This window comes from Peromyscus eremicus, chromosome 5, assembly GCF_949786415.1.
Source record: "Peromyscus eremicus chromosome 5, PerEre_H2_v1, whole genome shotgun sequence".
Classification (NCBI taxonomy): domain Eukaryota; kingdom Metazoa; phylum Chordata; class Mammalia; order Rodentia; family Cricetidae; genus Peromyscus; species Peromyscus eremicus.
The window spans coordinates 49,532,640-49,554,804 of record NC_081420.1 but is presented as its reverse complement, the minus strand read 5'-3'; positions in this window follow the sequence as shown (position 1 = coordinate 49,554,804).

The following is a 22,165-nucleotide window of genomic DNA, read 5'->3' as shown; positions in this document are numbered from 1 at the left end:
GGATCTATCCCAGTCTCACTCTCTCTGCCTCTTGGCTCAAGGCATGAATGCTTGTATTAGCATGAGCCTCTTTGTCTGCCATCATCCTCCCTCATCTGACTCCATGTGGGCACCAAGCCTTTGGACCTAAAACCATTGAGCTGTAGAATCACTTTCCCTTTTTAGGTAGTTTGTGCTAGGAATGCAATGATATTCCCTATACTGTCATCATCTCATAAATCATAGTATTAACTTTCATTGAGAATTAATTTCAAATTTGTGGTAGCAAATGCTCAAATGATTTCGCACAAGTCCTGAGGTTTCCTTCACTGTTAAGGTTGGGCATTGGCACATTTATTTTTCTTCCTGTTTATCTTTCCTTGTTTGTTAGTATTTTTTACTTTATGTTTAATATTGGATATCTATCAATAAAGAAAAGCTAACAGGGTTCTGACAATCTTTAATGTTTCTGGTTTAGAAAAATAGTGAATATTGTATAGAACTTGGTCACAAACAGCGCAGTAGCAGTCGCTCCAAAGCCATGTGGAAATTGAAACCAACTTGAGCTTTAGAAATCAGAATTACCTTGAGTCTTGTGTGGTTCTCTGTAAACTAAAACAAAGGGATTAAAAACTAGCTTTGGAGCCAAGCTATAGGAAGTGGTGTTGCCTATCATTAGACTGCATTTTTCACAAATCCTTCTGTTGAGCCTAGATCTACCATGTGATAGCAATGGGAGGTGCTGGCTTATATAATAACTAGGCTTATATGAGGTCAGAGTGAGGATATTATGATAGGATTAATATCATCATCATCATCATCATCATCATCAGATGAGATCAAAGCTCTGGCCCCCATTCCTGAGAATACACCACAACGGCAGCTAGCTGTCCATGAAGCAGAGAATGCTCACCTGGAGCTCCAATGCTGGCCATGTTCCCACACTTCCAGAGCTCTGAAGAAGAAACTGCTATTTATGCATCTAAGCCCATGGTTCCATTTGACTGTGTATATAGTATGTATACATATGTGTACTCTGTTCTGATGTTTGTGGGTGTACATGTATGTATGTATGGGTATGCACATGTGTGGAGGCCTGATGTTGACATCCAGTGTCTTTCTCAGTCACTCTCCACTTCACTTGTTGAGTCAGGCTCTCTGGCTGAACCTGGTGCTCACTGATTCCAAAAGTCTAGCTATCCAGCTTGCCCCAGGGGTCTCTGGGCTTTGAGTCTTGAGTACTGGGATTATAGTTGGGACATTGTACCTGCAGGGCATTTAATCTTGGTGCTGAGGATCAAAATATCAATCTCCATATTTACAGATTTTTGCCTTGTGGTCATGTCCCCAGGTTCTGTGTTTTCTAGGACTTCTAGAGTTGGCCAAGACGCTTCTATTCAATCATCATAATAGGAAGACAGAGTCCTGTGAACTTCCGTAGATGAATAAGGTCTCTCCAGAATCCTGTTTCTGGCTTTTCTCCTTTAGGGAAGTTGTCCTTCTGTGGAGCCCCAAAGCATTTTTGACTATGCAACCAATATTCACATGTCTTGCTGTACAAAAGGCAGCACAGAGAACTCTTCTGGGCTTTGTGAAATGGAAGATCCACAGACATTCCTTCATTTCTCCTTATGATAAAAGTTCTTCCAAGCTGGGTGTGGCAGTGTAGGTCTTTCATCCCAGCACCTAGGAGGTAGAGACAGGAGAATCAGGAGTTCAAGTCCCTTCCCAGTGCACAGTGAATTCAAAGATAGCCCGAGATAAATGAGACCATGTCTCATAAAAGCAAAGAACAAATGTCCAGTGAGATGGCTCATTGCTTGCTGCCAAGTATAACAACCTGAGTTCAATCCCTAGGACCCACATTTAGGAGAAAAGTGGCTCCAGCACAAGTTGTGGCATGTATAAACACACACACACACACACACACACACACACACACACACACACACACAAACTTAAAATTTAATATTTATTAAGAAATCAATAAAAGGAGATCAACTCCTAGCCACTTTTCTTAATATTATAAATACTTAAAAGTTTGGTAGACTTTCATTTTAATTTTAAAAATTAGATTATCAAGGAAGTCAGGAGGCCAGCAAGTCTAAAGACATGATTTTATAGTGAATCTTAATTTATGCTGATTCAGACACTGGAAAATTGAAGCATTCTACCTTCCTTCAAAAAAATAATTTGATGACAGTTATAATCATTCAATCTAATTCCACTGCGTTTTATGCTAGCCATTGCAGTTTTCATTTTCCTCATTTTTAGTTGGAAAAAAACCTCTCCTTTTGGGAAATTGACATGGTAGATGTTATATCCAGGACAAGAGATATTAATTTAATTACTCGGTAAATTATTGAACACACCAGATTCTTTTGGACTCTCTGAGAGTGGTACTGTATGAAGGGTGTTCTCCCAACTATAACTCAATTATTTTAATACACTTTAAATAAATGGATTTCAGTAATAATTTGAAAACACATTGTCACAGCATTTGTCTTCAGATTTCTCTTGATTTTAGCTATGTATTGTGAAAATCAATTTGTTCAGGTCCTTCCATTATGCTTTAAAATATGAAGAAAGGTTCTCTGCACCATCCCCCTGACTTATAAAATGAGAACATCCAAGGCTAAGGAGATAGTGCAGTCAGTAAAAGTGCTTGCCATGCCAGCATAAAGAGCTAAGTTCATCTCTAGAGCCCACATAAAAATGTCAGGTGTGGTGGTGGCAAGCTCTTGTAATCCCAGTGCTCAGGAGATGGGAAAAGGAGGATCCCTAGGACTTTCTGGGCAGTCATCATAGCCTCAATGGCAAGATCCTTTCTCAAAATCAGGGTGAACAGCTCCTGAGGGACAATATCTGAAGCTGCCCTCTGTCCTTCACATGCAAGTGCATGCATATATGTACACATGCACAAACTCTTTTTCTAGACATTGATGTATTTAAAAAAAAAACAAACATGCTCACATGCACACATATTAAAGGGGGAAAAGGAGAAAGGAAACTGCCTAACCCAGATGGAGATACGTGAGTGAGAGATGCCAAGTGAGCCAAGAGTCTTATTGCTTGTGAAAGAGTGTAACCCTGGGGATTCAGGACAGGGCTTACTGCAGTTTAGACTCCAAGTAACCCCATTTTATTCAGTTTTTTTAAAAATAAAATTCAGAGTTTTATAACAATAAAAGTAAGGTGTTCATCATCTCAAAGCTTCCTGGGAGTAAAATCTGTCACTCTTGTGCCCTGAGTCCCCAGGAAGCATGTTTTCTTCACTTGCTTGTGGTGCCGCAGGACCCCAAATCTCCTCCTTGTACACAGAGACAAACACCCTGAACTTCTATAGTGTGTGGAAAGCAGAAAAAGTTGCCCATGGCTGTTTGAGGATCATAGCTTTGATTGCGTAGATCCTGGATGGCTGCCACGATGGCCCAGGGGATCTGAAAAGCAAATACCTATTTGTTTTTCCTATGCCATGGTGAACGCAACTGAGAAATCTAAGTGAGACCTTACCAAAAATACAATAAAAGATATCACGGACTCACAAATTCATTAAACATTGAACCAATTTTTCTGTCTAACTCTGGATGGCAAGGGCAGTGCTATGTGTACATCAGACCACACTCCTTCCCCAACTGCTAGACAGAATGGCCACTTATAGTCCCTTAATGTGCCCTTTTCTATGAAATTTTTTCAGAGCAGACAGGGACCGTGTCACCCCTGATTGTGTCTCTCCTTCTTTGAAGGCAGTTCTTTATATATTTAGCATAGGAGGAGGGCCACACAGTCTATGACTTGGTGGACTCTGAAAACTTTTCCCCTCAAATCCACAGAGGCCTGTGTGGTAGGGAGGGGGTGATGGATTACCTGCTCTAGGATTCAACTTCTGCAAAGTCTTGCTTCCCTCACCTCTGTACAGACTTGTTCTAGAAAGCTCCTTCAAACAGAAGTTCTGCATGCAAATCTGTTTTACATCTGCTTCTGGGATGTAAATCTAAGACAGGAGCGAGACAATGAATCTGAAGTCCACACTGAAGAATCTTAGGAGCCAGTCAAAGGAAATGATTTAATCATAGAAATGTATTATAAAGCACAGCATAGTGTTGTGCATATATAACAATATATACTTCATGTGCTGAAACGAGAGGAGAGAGAGTGCATATACAGAAGAGGTAGGAGAAGATTTTTATTCAAAATCCTTTATAATATATGGTGCATGAGTTACTGAACTAGGTGATTGTCATAATGACCTAGAGTTCTCAAAATAAACCAGCTTAAATGAGACCAAAATCATTGTCAGTTCAAAGTAGGTTGTACTTACCTTGAGAAAGTTAGTGGCATTGCTTTTAAGCCTACCATGTCTGCCTTTCTCTACTTGACTGGAAGTTAGGGACTTTTGTTTGTGATCTACTTCAGTGATGAGCCAATGACCAAAGGACTAGAGGTTGATCCATGTTTTAAGTTCAGATCTGAAATGTATAGTAATTTCTACTCATGCTTCATTGATAGGACCCCAGTCACATGATTCTTCCAGAAATAGGAGGGGTGGGGGTGGGAGATACTTGGCTTCGAGGCTCCCTTAGGAAGATGAAAGTTGAGACATCATGGGAAAAATCAGACAGAAACAGAGAATTAGGGACATTCAGTGGGTTTCTTTATAGCTGCCAACTTTCCAAAGCTTGAAGATTTCACAATATAGGCAAAATTCCAGCTCTTGATGGAAAAACCTTTTTTGCCTGGCAATAATCATCTAGCTTTGCCCTTTAACCTAGGATGAACCACAAGTTTGGTTCAACATATGTATTAAGTAAAGGAAAAGATAGATAAATGAAGATCTTTTTATGCTTTAAATAAAATATATAAATCTCCTGGAATAATTTTACATAAAATGCACTAATAAAGCATGTTTTAATAAAAAAAATGAATAGTGAAATTTCTTGGATAAAACTTTATGAATTATACTATTATGAACATTCTGAGCACACATTTTACAATGTAATTATAAGCTAAGTGAAAATATTCAGTATATGGAGTGAAGATAAGTACTTTTACTGATGTAATGTTTATTAGTATTTATTTTGCCTCAAAGACATTAGTCATCTTTAGCAGGAATATGTATTTAGAAACATAAATAAAAGGATTATAGAAATCACTCAAAGTTTAAGAGTACCCACATTCACCTGTAACTCTGGCAGGAGATATAATGTTCTCTTCTGGCCTCTGTACATATTTGTAAAATATAGACACATAATATAATAAATGAATATATCTATATTTGTGTATGTAAGATAACAATATCAATGCTGAAAATACAAAAACATTGTTAAATATTTATCAGTCTGTTGGTGAAAAGTGTTGAGATGTGTGATGTTTGCCATTTTAAAAGAAAACAGCATTGGTAAGAAGAACATGGCCACAGTATCTGCTGAGTACAGCATGGGGAAAGTCACCCACTCACACAGCCCATGGGCCCACAATGTAGTCATCATGTGGGTGGATGCTTTTCTCTGTCCCACCCTGGTCCTGTGGTCCTGTAGCCACTTTTTTCTGTGGCCTCTAGAATATCTGGCAGACTCTTTCATGAAGCAGGACCCCTGAAAGATTGTCTCATCTTGTTTTGGCAATTTCAGCAGTAATTTTTTGAGGGTCTTGTATGTCCAGTTTATATAGCATATTGTCAAGCAGTCCAGGCAAGAGCAGTTTCTTGCCCAAATGGTTACCCTTGCCATAGTGAAAGCAAACTCCATAAGGAGCTTCTTTGATGACCATCATCCTCTTGAAGTAATTGGTGCTGCCAGGTGCTGTCTCACTGAGTTCTTAAAACATTTTAAATGCCATATTCTGTAGGTCTTTGAGGTGTTTGAAAATTACCTATCAATCTGAAATATATCTTTGTATCTCTAGAAAACCTAACCAACATGACTATGAGTTTGACTATTATAGATGACTATCAATTTGTATTTCTTATCTATACATTATATTTTTCTAAATAAACTGCATAAACATAATACCTTAAACAAGAGTAGAAATATACATATAGTATAACAAAATTGACCTTAAATTTTTATTAATAAACCAAAATCCATACGAGTGTAAACTATTTTGAGATTAACTGTTCTTTGGATTAAAGTAGATTCAATAATCTACCTTTTTTTCATCATTTCTATATCATCCTCATGCATTCATTTTAGTATAAAAATACAGATCAGGGATCACGATTGCTGGTGGCCATGTCAGAGGAGCAGCAGGTGGCAATTGAAGTTCGTGGTGTCAGCCCACCAGGAGGAAAATCTTTGGTGGGTGAATCTCGGATAGGCAAGGCCCTGAGACCATAGACTCCAGAATGTCTTTTGCTTTTCCTGTGCCCTTACATGTTTTTTGATGCCATCTTTCTCTGGTATCTGGCATGGTGTGAATGGGTGTAGGGAGATCTCCACTGTCTGTATTAGTGTGTTTATCTCATTGAAAAATCCGGTTCTACTGGGCATTTTTACCTGTGGATTATTATGAAGATAATTTCCTCCTAAGCTGTACTGTTTAACCAAAACAATGATTTTATATAATAATAGTGTTAGTTTAAATAGGATTTTGATGATTGAGGGTTTTTAATAAATATAGTAAGGGATTATTATAGAGGTTAGTTTAGTGGAAAAATTAACATAGGTAAATGTAGTATAAAATGTTGCCCCTGCCTCTGATATAGCAGAGGGTGCAGATGATGAAAAATAAAACAAAAAAAGTGTTACACAGCTAGAACACATGAGTTTCTATTGAGGAGTCATATAGACTGTAGCTTAGACTAATGATTAAGAAAAACAACCGAATCCCAGTAGCCCAGCTAGTTTAAATTCTTTTAATCTTAATGTTGGGAGGTGTGTTCATAGGTTTTGGAGTGCATCTCAGCTGAAACAGTTTTGAAAATAAGGTGTTTTTGTTAACTAGCTTTGAGGTGAAAAACCCAAGAAGATAATCTAAAGTTTTAGAGAGGCACATAATTGAGTGAGGAACTCTTTAACTGATGTGCCTTTCTTCCTAGGATTGGTTGATGATGAAAGGTGATGATTAATTCCTTATTCCCATTTTTTCCCTCAATTTCCTGATACAAAAAAAACTATTGATGAGTGGGTGTGCACACTGAAGTTTTAAAGTAAAGCTAAGAGATAACAACCAAATATGACAAAATAAAATATAATAAGATGAAACAAAAACTTTCATACTGAAGTTGGACACAGCAACCTAACACAGAAATCATAAAACACTAAACTGCAAAACATCTGTCCAGGATCTTCTGGCTTTTAGAGTCTCCACTGAGAAGTCAGATGTAATTCTGGTAGGTCTGCCTTTATATGTTACTTGGTCCTTTTCCTTTGCAGCTCTTAATACTCTTTCTTTATTCTCTCTTTTTAGTGTTTTGATTATTATGTAGCGAGGGAACTTTTTTCTGGTCTAATCTATTTGGTATTCTATAAGCTTCTTGTACCTTCATAGGCATGTCCTTCTTTAGTTTGGGAAAATTTCTTCTATAATTTTGTTGAATGTATTCTCTGTGCTTTTGAGCTGGAATTCTTTTCTCTTTTCTATTCCTATTATTCTTAGGTTTTGTCTTTTCATGGTGTCCCAGAATTCCTGGATGTTTTGTGTTAAGAATTTTTTGGATGTAACATTTTCTTTGCTGAATGAATCTATTTCTTCTATCATATCTTCAGTGCCTGAGATTCTCTCTTCTTTCTCTAGTATTCTGTTGGTGATGCTTGCTTGCATCTGTAGTTCCTGTTCGCTTACCCAGATTTTCCATTTCCAGAATTCTCTCAGTTTGTGTTTCTTTATTGCCTCTATTTGAATTTTCAAGTCTTGAACTGTTTCCTTTAGGTGTTTGATTTTTTTTCTTGACTTTCTTGAAGGGATTTATTGATTTCTCCCAATTTTTGTTTGTCTTTTCCTCAATTTCTTTAAGGGAATTTGTCATTTCATCTTCATTTTTAAGGTCACTTTCTTCTGCTTCATCTGCATTGGGATGCTCAGGTCTTGCTGTTGTAGGACTACTGGGTTATGGTGGTGCCATATTGCCCCTTATGTTGTTGAACGCATTCTTACATTGATGTTTACCCATCTCTTCTTCCAAATGGTGTAAGTGGTGCTTGTGCCTACAGGGGCTGCTGTACTTCCAATTGGGTGGTGCTTTTGCCTATAGGGTTTGCTGATGTTGCCAGAGAGGACTGTCCACAGGGAGCATGCTGGGGTAGGTGGGGATAGGCGGCATAGTGGGTCTTGTGGAAACTGAGTCCAGTCGGTGGCAGTGGTGGTGGTGCAGCCTGCCTGTAGGTCTCTCACCTGCTAGCCAGCTGCTGGGGTCTTTACCAGAGCAGTGGAGTTCTACTAGGGTTGGGGGCAGGGCCCAACTACCAACATATAAAGACATGGGATATACATTACCATTTCAAAATGTAGGGAAGGGAGCATAGTAAGGAAATACTGCACCAAAGCAGGACCGAAATCAGCTGGGCAAACTCCAAACTGCATCTCCATGTCTGATGTTAAAACATTTTTCAGGTCTCCGATTCTGCTTAGCTTTGTTGACTGAAACTCACTTCTTTCTCTTGGGCTTCTTCCACTCCCTGTTAGTAGCTCTTCTCAGCAGATATCTCATGACTCTGGCATCTTTAACATCTCAGGCAATTACAAAATTCCAATAGTCCACTATCTGGGATCCACTCATGATTTTCTTGATTCCTCCAAAGGCATTTGGTCACTTCTCTGGCTCTGCTCTCTGTAGTACACAAAGCTCTTATTCTGGGCTCAGGCCTGCTCCACTCCACTGCTACTGCTGTACTTGGCGGTCATCCCATGGCACTGGCATCTCTAAAACACTGGGGTCTTCTGCTGCAACTAGGCTGCACCTTCACCAATAGCCTCTCACAGGCTCTCCTCATGGTGCCAAGTCTCAACTTCTCTCCATGACCCCTTCAGTCCTGGGCCTTTTACTGCCACTGAGGTTGCACTTTAACCAATGGTCTGCCCTGGCCTCTCACAGTGCCAAACCTCAGCTGTTCTCCATGACTCCTTCATGCCTTCAAATTCAGTACCACCTAGGTGAGGCTTACACATTACCAAGTCTGGCTACCACACGAGGTACAACCTTGGCCACCTCTGGAATACAACTTCTCTGTGCTCTCAGGAAACACTTTCCAGAAGATCTCACCTTAGTGATGCTGATCTCTTCTTAATCACTGCTAATTTCTTAGCTCCAGCCAACCAGCATTAAGTATTCCAGCAAAGCAAAATTTTGCTTTAGTAGTTCTGGTAGCTTGTTAAACACAGCTGATTCTTCAGCCCCAGTTAACCAGAACCACCGGATCTTAAGACCTTCCTTCTATCCTTAACTCTAAAGCCAGAATCACATGGCCAAAGCTGCTAAGTTATGCTGTTTGCTGGGGCTGAAATATAGTCCCCTTGTTTAATTACATTATCACCAGCTTTCTGTCTTTCATTGCCTAAACTTGATTGTCCTGAAACTTGCTCTGTAGACCAGGCTGGCCTTGACCTCACGGAGATCTGCCTGCCTCTGCCTCTGTCTCTGGAGTGCTAGGATTAAAGTCTTATGCCACCATCACCTGACATTACCACTCTATTCCATTTCTTAATCCCTTATCTCCTTGAACAGAAGATTTATCTCCATTCCATTTTCTGGTGCCCCTTTCTCCTCAAATATTTTTCCTTGCTCAGCTTGCTACTTTCATTATATATCTTCATTAGAGTTGCCACTAATATCCACATGACAGAGTCTGTACTAGGCTGTTTTGAGATTTCTTCTGCCAATTGAATCATTCCAAAACTCTTCACTTTAGCCTCAGGCAGAATCTTTAGACAAAGTCAAAAGGCACCCACTACCTTCACCAAAATATCACAAGAATGATTTCTAGGCAACATCCCAAAATTCTTCTCTGAAACCTCTTGAGCCAGCTCCTGACATTTCAAATCATTATCAACACATTGTCTTCCATGCTCCTACTAGTATGCCCCATTAAGCAGTGCTTAAAGCATTCCATTGCTTTCCAAACATCTAAATTCCTCCAAACAAATACATGGTCAGGCCTATCACAGCAATAGCCCAGTCCCTGGTACCAACGTCTGTCTTAGTTAGGGTTTACTTTGCTGTGAAGAGACATCATGACCATGGCAACTCTTATAAAGAAAACATTTAATTGAGGTGACTCACTTAAAGTTTCAGAGATTCAGTTCATTATGACCATGAAGGGGGAACAAGGCAGCATGCAGGCAGATGTGGTGCTGGAGCTGAGGGTGCTACATCTTACTGGCAACAGGACGTCAATTGACTGACAATCACACTGGGGGAAGCTTGAAAAAAAGATCTTAAAGCCATCCCCCACAGTGACACACTTCCAACAGAAGGTGTGGCCCAGGTTAAAGGTGTGCCCTCTCCCCAGTCTCAAGGTCTGGATTAAAGGCTTGTGTCAATTAGGGTGTTTGGCCATCCCATCACTAGAGTAGGTCAGTTTGGGCTGTATCTCGACCATTGCCAGCAGTTTGTTGTGGGGGTATCTTTGTGGATTTCTGTGGGCCACTCTAGTACTTTGCTTCTTCCTATTCTCATGTGGTCTTCATTTACCATGGTCTCCTATTCCTTGTTCTCCCTCTCTGTTGAAACCTCATCCAACTACTGAGGGATCTGGATGCATAGATCCATGGCTAGGCCCTGGGTGGATCTCTGGGAATCCAATTAGCGAGAATGAGGAGGATTTATATGAGCGAGAATTGTTGAGACCAAGGTTGGATAAAGTATAGGGACAAATAGCCAAACGAACGGAAACACATGAACTATGAACCAATGGCTGAGGGGTCACCAACTGGATCAGGCCTTCTGAGTGGGTGAGACACTTGATTGGCTTGATCTGTTTGGGAGGCATCCAGGCAGTGGGACCGGGTCCTGTGCTCATTGCATGAGTCGGTTGTTTGAAACCTGGGGCCTATGCAGGATCTTTTGGCTCAGCCTGGGAGGAGGGGACTGGACCTACCTAGACTGAGTCTACCAGGTTGATCTCAGTCCACGGGGGAGGCTTTGCCCTGGAGGAGGTGGGAATGAGGGGTGGGCTGGGGGAAAGGTGAGGGGGGCGGGAGGGAGGAGAACAAGGGAATCGGTGGCTGATATGTAGAACTGAATTGTATTGCAAAATAAAAATAAAAGAATTTAAGAAAAAAAAAAGAAAAAGGCTTGTGTCATCCAGCCTCCTCCAACAAGGCCATACTTCCTAATAGTGCCACTCCCTATGAGCTTATGGGGGCCAAATACATTCAAACTACCACATGTTCCATCTCATGGAATGGGCCTTAATTCAAAGAAGACATTGGTTAGTTACTACCACAAGCTTTGTACCATCATTGCACTAGCATATTTTGCAGGCAGGGTTTTATGGCTGGATTGGTGTTTACATTTCTATTTTGGTAGCCTGCAGAGTACTTTCCTATTCCAAAGACACTAGAACGTAGGAATGAAGGTTCTTTGTAGGCATCAACTCAACCTCTCCATGTTCAATGAGTTTTATGAGTGTTATCTTCAGCAATGGGGCCTTGCTGTCAGTTTATGGAGAGCAACCTATTGTTTTGACAACAACCTGGGTTGTTTGGAATTTTCATGGTCTCCTTTGGCAAACAATTCAATTGTTTTTAAGTCAGTTCTGGTACTAGAGGCTTCTTTAGTGTCAAGATATGGCCCATTGGGACTCTGCCTCCCTCATTATTTGGAGACTTCACTAGGATTGCATTCATGTATTTTAGGGAATTTCCTTTATACTAGGTTTCAAATTTCAAAACCTGATTTAAGATTTATTTTTTATTGTTTCTAAGTGGTGTGTGTGTGTGTGTGTGTGTGTGTGTGTGTGTGTGTGTGTGTCTATGTGTTTACAGAGGGTATAACCTTATGCAGGTCAGAGAGACTGGGAACAAGTTGTAGAGTCAGCAAGAAAAAACAGATTTCTTTGCTGAATGATAAAATCTTCTTTTTATTATTTTTTCTGTTGCTTTTTCTACTCTGTTCCTTTTCTGTTCTATTCTTCTACCCTTATGTTTCCCTTCTTTCTCTTTCCTAATGACTTACTTTATTTTTATATTTTCAATGAGTTCTCTATTTTTTCCATTGCAGCTTATATACCCCAACAAAATCTTTTAAGCAATATAAAAATTATAGTGTGGTTACATTCTATTTTAAGTGAATGATTACAATGAATACAAATAAAAACATGTTTCTCATTTCCCTAACATGATTAAACATTTTATGTATTACAAATGAAAAACAAATTATGCTCAAAAACCCACATACAGTTTGACATTTATTGTTTAGACTATTCTTAGATCAGGAGCCTTTCAGCCATAACTGTTTATATAGGCAATGGTTTTTATAATTGCCAGAAAAAGAGGTTACTATTTTCACTTTTCATATTTTAGAGTCCTGTCTAATTATCTTAACTCATCATGCAATTCTTTGTTTTTTACTTATATGAAGTCATTTTTCAAAGCTTTGTTTTAACTATGTACACTGAAACCCTTGAACACATTTTCCAATATCAAGAAGAACTTGGGCCAACTCCTGGTACTCTATTGTTTTCCTTAATCATTAATCTAAACCATAGTCTATGGTGCTCCTCAAGAGAAACTCATATGTCCTAGCTGTGGGACATATCCTTCTTCCTATTTTCTACCCTCTGCAGCCCCTGCTTTATCAAGGGTGGGAGAAACACTTTATTCTACATTTATCTATATTAATTTTCCCACTAAACTAACCTCTATCTCTCTCTAGGAATTTTAAAAGTCTGTTTGAAATCAGTTTATCAGAGGAAAAGTGTGGAGTGAAAGGATGTTGAGCTAATCATCATTGTAACATGTGAAGGGAATCTAAACAGAGAATAATGCTTTCCATTTCCACAAAACATCAATATAAGTTTAAATGGAAAGATTAGAACTCAAAAGTTTAGTTGTAACATTTTCACTTGTAAAGCTTCAGAAATGTCTTTTAAACCCAGGGCATTTGCAAAAACAAGTAAAACAACAACAACAAAACAAAGATGAAGCAAGAATGCAGAAGCTAGGCTGAGTGAAGCAGTAAAGTACTTGCAACTCAGTTGTGAGAATCTCAGTTTGGATCCCCATAATCCATGTAAAGCCATGTAGAGTCTTCTGTGCATGTTTGTAACTACAGCTTTTGGACAGATCAGGCTGAAAAGGGGAATCCATGGAGCTCTTGGCCAGTCTGTCTGGCTGAATCAGTGAGCTCCAGGTTCAGTGAGAGAACCTATCCCAAATATTAATATGGAGAGAGATAGAGGAAGACACCTGATGTCAAACTCTGACCTAACATGCACAAACATGAACAGGTACACACACACACACACACACACACACACACACACACACAGATTAAGAAGAAAAAGTATACAAAGATAGTCTATGTGTGTTAAAATAATTTAAAGCAATAATAAAGTATGATAATTATTACAGGTTTTACTATAAAACAAAGGATAATACAATTTTTCCCATGTACTTGGACAAGAGGCTAAGCATGCAGAAAAATAAAGGTCTGAACACAGTAGAAAAACTGGTGGGTTAAGTAAGTGAGGCCTGCAGATGATATGGTGACTTAGTGAATGATCTTGAGCAAATCATGTTTCACATTTAATTCTGAGACTGAATAGACTCAGTCTCCCCTGCTCAAAATCAGTGACATGATCACTAATAAAAAGAACTCAGGAATGTGGGGTAAGACAAACATCCATTGCTGATGGGAGTGTAAACTTGTACAGCAATTAAGGAAATTAGTGTGGCTATTCCTCAGAAATATGGTAATAGATCTACCTAATATCCAGCACTATCACTATTGAGCATATACCCAAAGAATGCTGCATTCTACCAGACAGGTACTTGCTCAGACATGTTCATTGCTGCTCTATTCATAATACCAATAGCACAAAAAGGGTAAAAGCCTCAATGTGTGTCAACTGATGTATGGATAATAAAGATGATGTGCTTTTACACACACACACATACACAAAAAGAACTCCCCTTGCACACATTGTAGACAGAAGAGAAAAAGGACAGGTGTGTCATCCTGGGGCCGGGTTGGTGACTCCATGGTTAAGCACTTGCACAAGCAGAAGGGGTGGATTTATGCTTTCCAGAACCAACATAAAAGCCAGGTGAGCTTGGCAGCCTACCTGAAAACCCAGGCTTCCTATGCAGTGACCAAGACAGGGGATCCCCAGACAGGTTGGCTAGTGAGACAAGATATGATGGCTAGCTCTGAGTTTGGTTGAGAGACCCTGAAGGTGTAAGATTCCTAACAAGGGTGATTCCTGGCATCGACCTTGGGCCTCCACATATAGGTGTGCACATGTGAGTTTGTACACACACACACACACACACACACACACACACACACACAAATGAGGAAACATAAAATTGATCATTAATATCCTTGTAGAACTACCAAGTGATACGAGTGAATGAGCTAAACAGATCTAATAAACAAGAGCAGATATATCAAATGCACAGCTTTAGTGCTGGATACTGATAAAGATGTGTGTGTTGTAATTGTGCTCTATTCATTCGTTCCAGGATAATATTCTAAAGTCAGATTTGTAAAAAGAAAAAAGAAAAATCACTGAGAAATAAATTAACAGCAGGAACTATGAAGATGTTTCATCAGTTATCAGATATGAACTCTGGGTAGTTGATATTTTGACCTGCATATTTATCCATCCTCACATAATTGGCAGCTTACAGAAATATCTGCCTTCATCATGATGCCATTCCACTTTGCACATGCTGACATTTTTCTACAAATCCTAAAAAGATATTTAAGGATTTCCCATAGAGAAATACCAAAAGTTTTGAAATAAAACTTTGGATGTATTAATATAATATTCAGTCTAACAGTATGACCCCAAAGCAAAGCAAAACAAAGCAAATGAACAAATAAAAAAAATGTCAAAAGGGTATGGAATGCAGAAACTACTTGATGATTGCTTGGAACGTAAGTAGAAATTGAGCTACTCAATTATTGAGTTTTTCCACCCAGTTTCATAGAGTCAATAATCCTGGCATTTTAATGTGAGGTGTTTCTTTCTGCCTCTAAGAATGGGACAGTGGAAAGTGTTTGCACGCATTCTATTCTTGAAATATATTTTATATGATATGTACATGTGACTAAAGAATTTATGGAGTCCAGAAGAGGGTGTCAAATGCCCTGGAGCTGGAGTTACAGACACTTGTGAGCCACCTGATGCGGGTACTAGTAACTAAATTTGGATCTTCTGGAAGACCAGCCAACATGTTTATCCACCATATCATGTCTCCAGTCCTGCAGCTTTCCTTTTAACTAGTTGTAACTAGCCATGGGTCTATGTTTTGTAATATGGGTAGAGATATGTTGCACCCACACATTGTATTCAAATGCCAATGCTGAAAGCAACTTAACTTGTTATAAAGCATAGTAACTTTAAATTATATCTATTCAGGCTCCCATTACTTGGCAATAGCTAAACATGGAGAACGGAGTATGTCTACTCAAAACTGCCCTTAAGTGATTGGGTTACGTGACCTGTTTGCTGTAATGAATGTGCTTTAATTACATAAATATAAAATGGTCACATGTAAATCATATTTTAAAAATACCAAAATATAAGGCAGAAATGATGCTTGTTTCTACCTACAAGTTGAACCATCATTATTGGATAAATAATTGGATAAATATTGACTAAATGAGAGATTATTGAAGTTACTTTCATGGATTATCTCATTGTTAAGTGAAGTTGGGAGTGGCAGCAGCCTCCATTGGAGTTGGCCTTTCTGTTGACCTGCAAGTAGCCACTCTATTAAACTCTAATGGAATGCCGATTGAGTGCCATGTGATGTAAGTCCCAGCGTTTTTCTCCATCAACTTATACTCCCTCTTCTACCTTCTTAGTACATTTTCATTGCTTTGAAATCTTAATTACTTTTCTAGTCTGATTACTAGCAGATTTAGTTCCAGCCTCATTTTTCAGCAAGCACTTTTACAAACCAAACAGAAGCCTCACATGAAAAGGATAGGAGTTCTCCCACAGTAGAATACTATTAGATGGTTAGAGGTCTTCAGACAGCTAAAAAGAATTTTGATGATTTTGACTGAATCTTTAAGCTGTATTTTTTGGTTGTTTGTTTGTTTTAACTGAGCTTATTAAGTATATAGAGGTCAAAAGTAAAAGAGTAAATAGAAAGTATGAAATAGATGGAGGCAGCAGACAGACAGCCCATCATCAAACCAGGTGCTTACAACATCCAACAGAGATAACTGGAGTGGCCCAATTCAGAGAATAGAAAACATCATCAATTTGGTGCTTACAGGATCCTAAGTGTATCATTTAAAATACCATCTTTCCCTGATGGAAAACAACATGTTGCATGTATGTTGATAGACATTATAATATTATGTCTCAAATGGCATGTTGTAGTCCTATACATTCTTCATGTGAATGAAGAAAGAAGGGTGAAGAAGTGTAGAAGCTAACTGAGTAGCTCTCCAAACTGTTGCTTGGGCTGGGGGATGGATCAGTGAGTAGAGTCCTTGCTGTGAGAGCATGAGGACATAAGTTCTTATTCCCATAATCCATATGAAAAATTGGTCATTATAACCCCAGTGCAGGGAAGGTTGACATTGGAGCTCTCTGACTAGATAGCCTAGATGAATCAATATCTATATAATATATATATATATATATATAACTAATGAAACTTTTAATTTTACATATATGTATATTACTTTTGCCCATATAATAATGTATTTTCCATTTCTATCTGAAAAAATTGGCTACCTAACATACAAATTTTTGATGTTCTTTGCATTTGGAATATGTTTCTACATAAATATTAATCATTGTGGAGTCAAGCACTATTGGTTTCAAGAATTTGGGAATTTGAAATAGAGTTGTTTTTAAAACAATATGTGAAGAATATTTAAAATATAAAATGTTGCACAAAAATTGGGAGGGGTGACCTAGAATCTAGAAGTTTCGTTTTATTTTTATTTTTTATTTTTATATTATTATTGTTATTATTATTTTAGCTTTTGAGCACAGGTTTGGTTTTCTCTCTGTGGCTTTGGAGCCTGTCCTGGAACTCCCTCTATAGACCAGGCTGGCCTCGAACTCACAGAGATCTGCTTGCCTCTGCCTCCCAAGTGTTGTGATTAAAGACGTGAGCTGCCAACCCCACCTGACAAGGAGTTTGGTTTCAACTAGAAGAGGAAAAAAAATCAGGAATTCAGTATTTTAATAGTTTGGGCAAATTATCTTCTATTTCCCACTAGTAAAATAAAAGAATCACAGTGTGAACGACCACAAGAACAGTTGTTGGGATTTTCCTTTTTTATGAACATTTTTTGGTTTGAAAAGCCTCAATGGGTTGGCAGTTGGTTGAAATTGCATTTCCATCTGGGCACTTCCATTTCTTTTTAGAAACTTGCTTACAGGCTGGGGTTTGTGTCTAAGAGTATAGGCAGAATCACAGCTAAAAAGAGACCAGCATCCACATTCTAATCAGCACTTTTAGAACACATGGAACCCTGGTGCCATTTATTCAAGGTGGCCATTCAGTGTACACAGGTGTAGCCTTCAAATATCTCAAAGTCTTCATCCGTCTTCGACATAAAACTTAAATTTCTACTCATTCTTTGTTCTTTTTGAACTGATTTTAAATGACTGAACAGTGGAAATACTTTTTGCAAATTTAAATTATTCTATGAAAAAATTCTATTCAGAAGACTTAGTTGTAGAGAGAAACTTGGAGCTATCCCTTGAATTTCATGTTGATTATTCAATTGAGCAACACTTTATAAATGGTCCTATTGCTTAAACCATTTGTTTTCTCTGAATATTGTGTGTTTAATTTCCTTGAAGAATCTTAGCTGTAAAGTGAACATGTTGTCCTGTTATGCATTCAGAAGGCAATTAGTACTTAAATATCCAATTTTGCTTTTTATCTTTATCTAAATGAATAGTAAGAAAATTTTCAAATTGAGGCAGTTACCAAGAAAGATATTCACTCTAATTACATACATTTAATATCAACCAAATTTTATCTGTGTTTACAATCACAGAGGAGTCACCTGAGTGCAATGTGCAAAGCTCTTCCTAGTTTCCATAGTTCTGAACAATTCAGTTACTGATTGTTTCAATATTCTCTGGTGCTCTGTCAAAACTAAGAGAATAAGAGCATTTGTATAGAGAGTTGTGACTATGCACTATGACTGTAACTTAGCCAACAGAACACTGAGGTCTTAGTACCACCCCAAAATAAAAACTGAAGTCTGAAGTGATCAGACTAACCTGAAAACTACATGCATTTCTTGCACTCACTTAACCAAAGGCAAAAGTTTATCCTTTCTAATTTAGATCATGTGAAGAGTCTATCAGCAAGTGCAAAGAACAAACTAGACATCCACTGTCGGTTTCCATTATGAACTCCCTTTGCTAGATATCTGCATTCTCAGCTCATTGGTCTGGCTTGCTTCTGGAAGTATTTCCATCTCCTTTGTTTTGAAACTTTCATATCATTAATTATTGATATTATTACCAAACATGTCATTTTTTCTTTATTTGTCCTTTATTGAAAATAGATTTTTTTTCCTCATACACTATACCCTGAATATGGTTTCCTCTCCCATCCCCCCCACCTCCCCTCCCATCCAGCTCTTCCCTCTTTCTGTCTCTCATTTGAAAACAACAGGCTTTTAAGGGCTAGTAATAAAATAAAATATAAGATAAAACAAAAGCTAACACATCAGAGTAGGACAAAACAAACAAACAAAAACAAAAACAGAAATAAAGGAGTAAAAGAGCTCAAGGAAAGACACATAAAAAAGATAAAGGTGCAGAAACCCATTTGTTGGCACGCTCCGGAATCCCATAAAAACGCTAAACTGGAAGGCATAATATATACCCAAAGGGTAAAAAGAGAAAAACTGATAAAATTAAATTAAGAAATAAGATAAAATTAAATAAAAAAAGTCCAACATAAAACTGTGAGACAAAGAACCTCCAAAGATGCCTCTGAGTTCGTTTTCTGTTGGCAGACCATGGCTGGGCATGTAGCCTACCCTTAAGAGTCGTTTCTTTTCCCTGTGAGAAAACTAAATTTTAATTTGCAAATGGTCATCAAATAGCTTCTGGGTTAAGGGACTGGAGCATGTGTCCACTTCTCCTTTCAGCTCTAGAACCCCACCTGGTGCAGACCCTTGCAGGCCCTGTGCATGCTGCCTCAGTCTCTGTGAGTTAGTATGTGCCTGTTGACTTAGAGGGCCTTTTCCCTTGGTGTCTTCCATCCTCTCTGGCTCTCACACTCTCTCTGCCTCCTCATTCTCAGGGTTCCCTAAACCCCAAGGGGAGGGATTTGATGGCGTGTTTCAAAATCTCTCACTCTGTGTATAATGTCTGGTCATGAGTCTCTGTATTTGTTCCCATCTGCTGCAGGAGGAACCTTTTCTGATGATGACTGAGCAAGGCACAGATCTGTGGGTATAGCAGAATGTCACTGGGAGTCATTTTATTGCTACATTCTTATAGTAGATCAGTGGTGTTTTGTTTTATTCTTTGTACTTGAGATACTTAGTCTCTGGTTATTTGTCATCCAAGCAGTGTCAGGTATGGGTCTCATTTTGTGGAATAGGCCTTAAGTCAAATCAGTTACTGGTTAGTTACTCACACAAACCTTGTGCTACCATTGCACTAGCATATTGTAACAGGAGTCTTAAAAGTTCTTATTAATAAAAATGAACCTGAGGCCAGTTATTGGGGTGAATGCTGGAAGATCAGAGAAGCAGAACAAGTCACAGCTACCTCACCTCGCCAATTCCTCAGCTGATCCTGTTTTCTCAAACTGGATGCTTCTCAGCTGAACTGTGCAGCTCTAAAGCCTAAAAACTTAACCAGGCTATAGTTCCTCGTCCTCATGCCTTAAATACCTTTCTGCCTCCTGCCATTACTTCCTGGGATTAAAGGCATGAGTCACCATGCCTGGTTGTTTCCAGTGTGGCCTTGAACTCACACAAATACAGGCGGATCTCTGCCTCTGGAATGCTAGGATAAAGGCATGTGCTAACACTGCCTAACCTCTATGTTTAATATTGTGGCTGTTCTGTTCTCTGACTCCAGATAAGTTTATTAGAGTGCACAGTATTTTGGGGGACACAATACCACCCCAGCATATCTTGCTGGCAGGACAGCACTGTATATCAAAATACTTGTGGCTGGGTTGATGTTTATATTTCTCCTTTGGTAGCATGCAGAGTACCTGCCTGTACCCAAAAACACTAGCACATGGGGTAAAGGCTCTATGTAGGCACCAGCACCACTTCATCATTTTCAATGAGTTGTGTTAAGAATTGTCTTCCATGACAGGGCCTTATTGTCAGTTTGTGGAGAGCAATCTAATGTCTTGGCAACAGCCTGGGTTGGTTGGGAGTTCCCATGGCACCCCTTCAGTCAGCAACTCAATTGTATATAACCCATATAACCCACTGTCAGTACTGGAAGCTTCATTTGGTAACAAAGGATAACCAGTTGGAGCTATTTTTCCTCCATTATTTGGGTCTTTCATTTAGAAAACTTGTGTTGTATTAGGGTTCCATACTACCCCTCAAATGGCTCTAACTTTTGGCTGTCTTTCCCTGTATTCTCTCACTCCTAAACTTGTTCCCTATCCCTTCTCACTTGATCCTATAGTTCCAGTTCTCCCATCTATCTATAACTATCTATTCTACTTCACTTTCCTAACAAGGTCTATCTTTCCCCCCTTACTATGTATCTAACCTCTGTGGTTCTATGGATTGTAGCTTGGTTTTCATTGCTTTAACAGCCAATATCCACATACAAGTGAATATATACTGTACTTGTACCTCACTCAAGATAACTTTCTATTTCCATCGATTTACCTGTGAATTTCATTTTTTCAACAGCTGAGTGATATTCCATTTTGTAGATGTACCACATTTTTTTAATCTATTATTCTGTTGAGGGATACCTAAGTTGTTTCTAATATCTGGCTATTACAGATAGAGCAGCAATGAACATGGTTGAGCAAGTGTCTCTGTGGTAGGATGAAGTGTCCTTTGGATATAAGCTCAAATGTGGTATAGCTGGATCTTGAGGTGGATCTATTCAATCAATAAATTTGTGATTCTAGATAAATAATAAATGCACATCAAAGTATAATCCACCCCTCTTAGACAAACATCCAATACACTGGAAAACCAGGACAGCAAGAATATAAACAAAAACAATGCCCAATATGTATTGTGAGAAACCCCAACATCCTTCATTACTCTGTCATGGTCAATGTTTTTATGGACTCCTTTGTAACTTTATATGCCCCAGGACCTATGCCAGATATATGAACTTTAGTCATTCATTCATTGTCCTAGCAAGGTTATGAAGAAGAAATCATTGTTAGAATTCTCATCGTTTCCAATGAGAAAGCCACTAAATAACAGCTAGAACTATTTTTTTTAATTTTTTATTAAAAAAATTTTTTATTCATTTTAAATACCAATCAAAGATTCCCCTCTCCCTCCCGATATTCTTACCAGCTGAGCTGGCTGAGCTGGTCACCATTGCATTCTCCCCCTTCTGCCACCTTTAGTGCTTCTGTCCTCTCCATTCTTGCCTTTTCCTCTTCTCTTTATCTCTCTTGCAGTAAGGGAAGTGAGGGCCATGAGCCTCTTTTGTTCTCTGGTATGGCATTTACTTCCTTCTGTTTCTTACCTTTTTTCTTCTGTCATTGATGGTCAGGACATATTAAATTTTATTTTGCTTCATGAGATAGGTCCTCACCCTCTTATGTCTTCTTTTTGGCATTTTCACTTTGTTTATGATAGTGAGTAAATTTGGGTTCTAGATCAGATTGGACAATTAGCTTTGAATTTTTTATCTATTCAAATATTGTTGGTATGTGTTCAGTGGACATACAATAATACAAAACAAAAGGCATTCAACAGTATTGTTCATAAAGTTATATTGATTTTGTCCAAACCATCAAAAGAACCCAGTAAAAGTATGAGAAAGTAGCAACTAATCAAGTAACAACCCCAGCCAAAGAGCTTCCAGGGAAAAGATCATTGAATGCACTCTTTAGTTGAGTTTGGGTA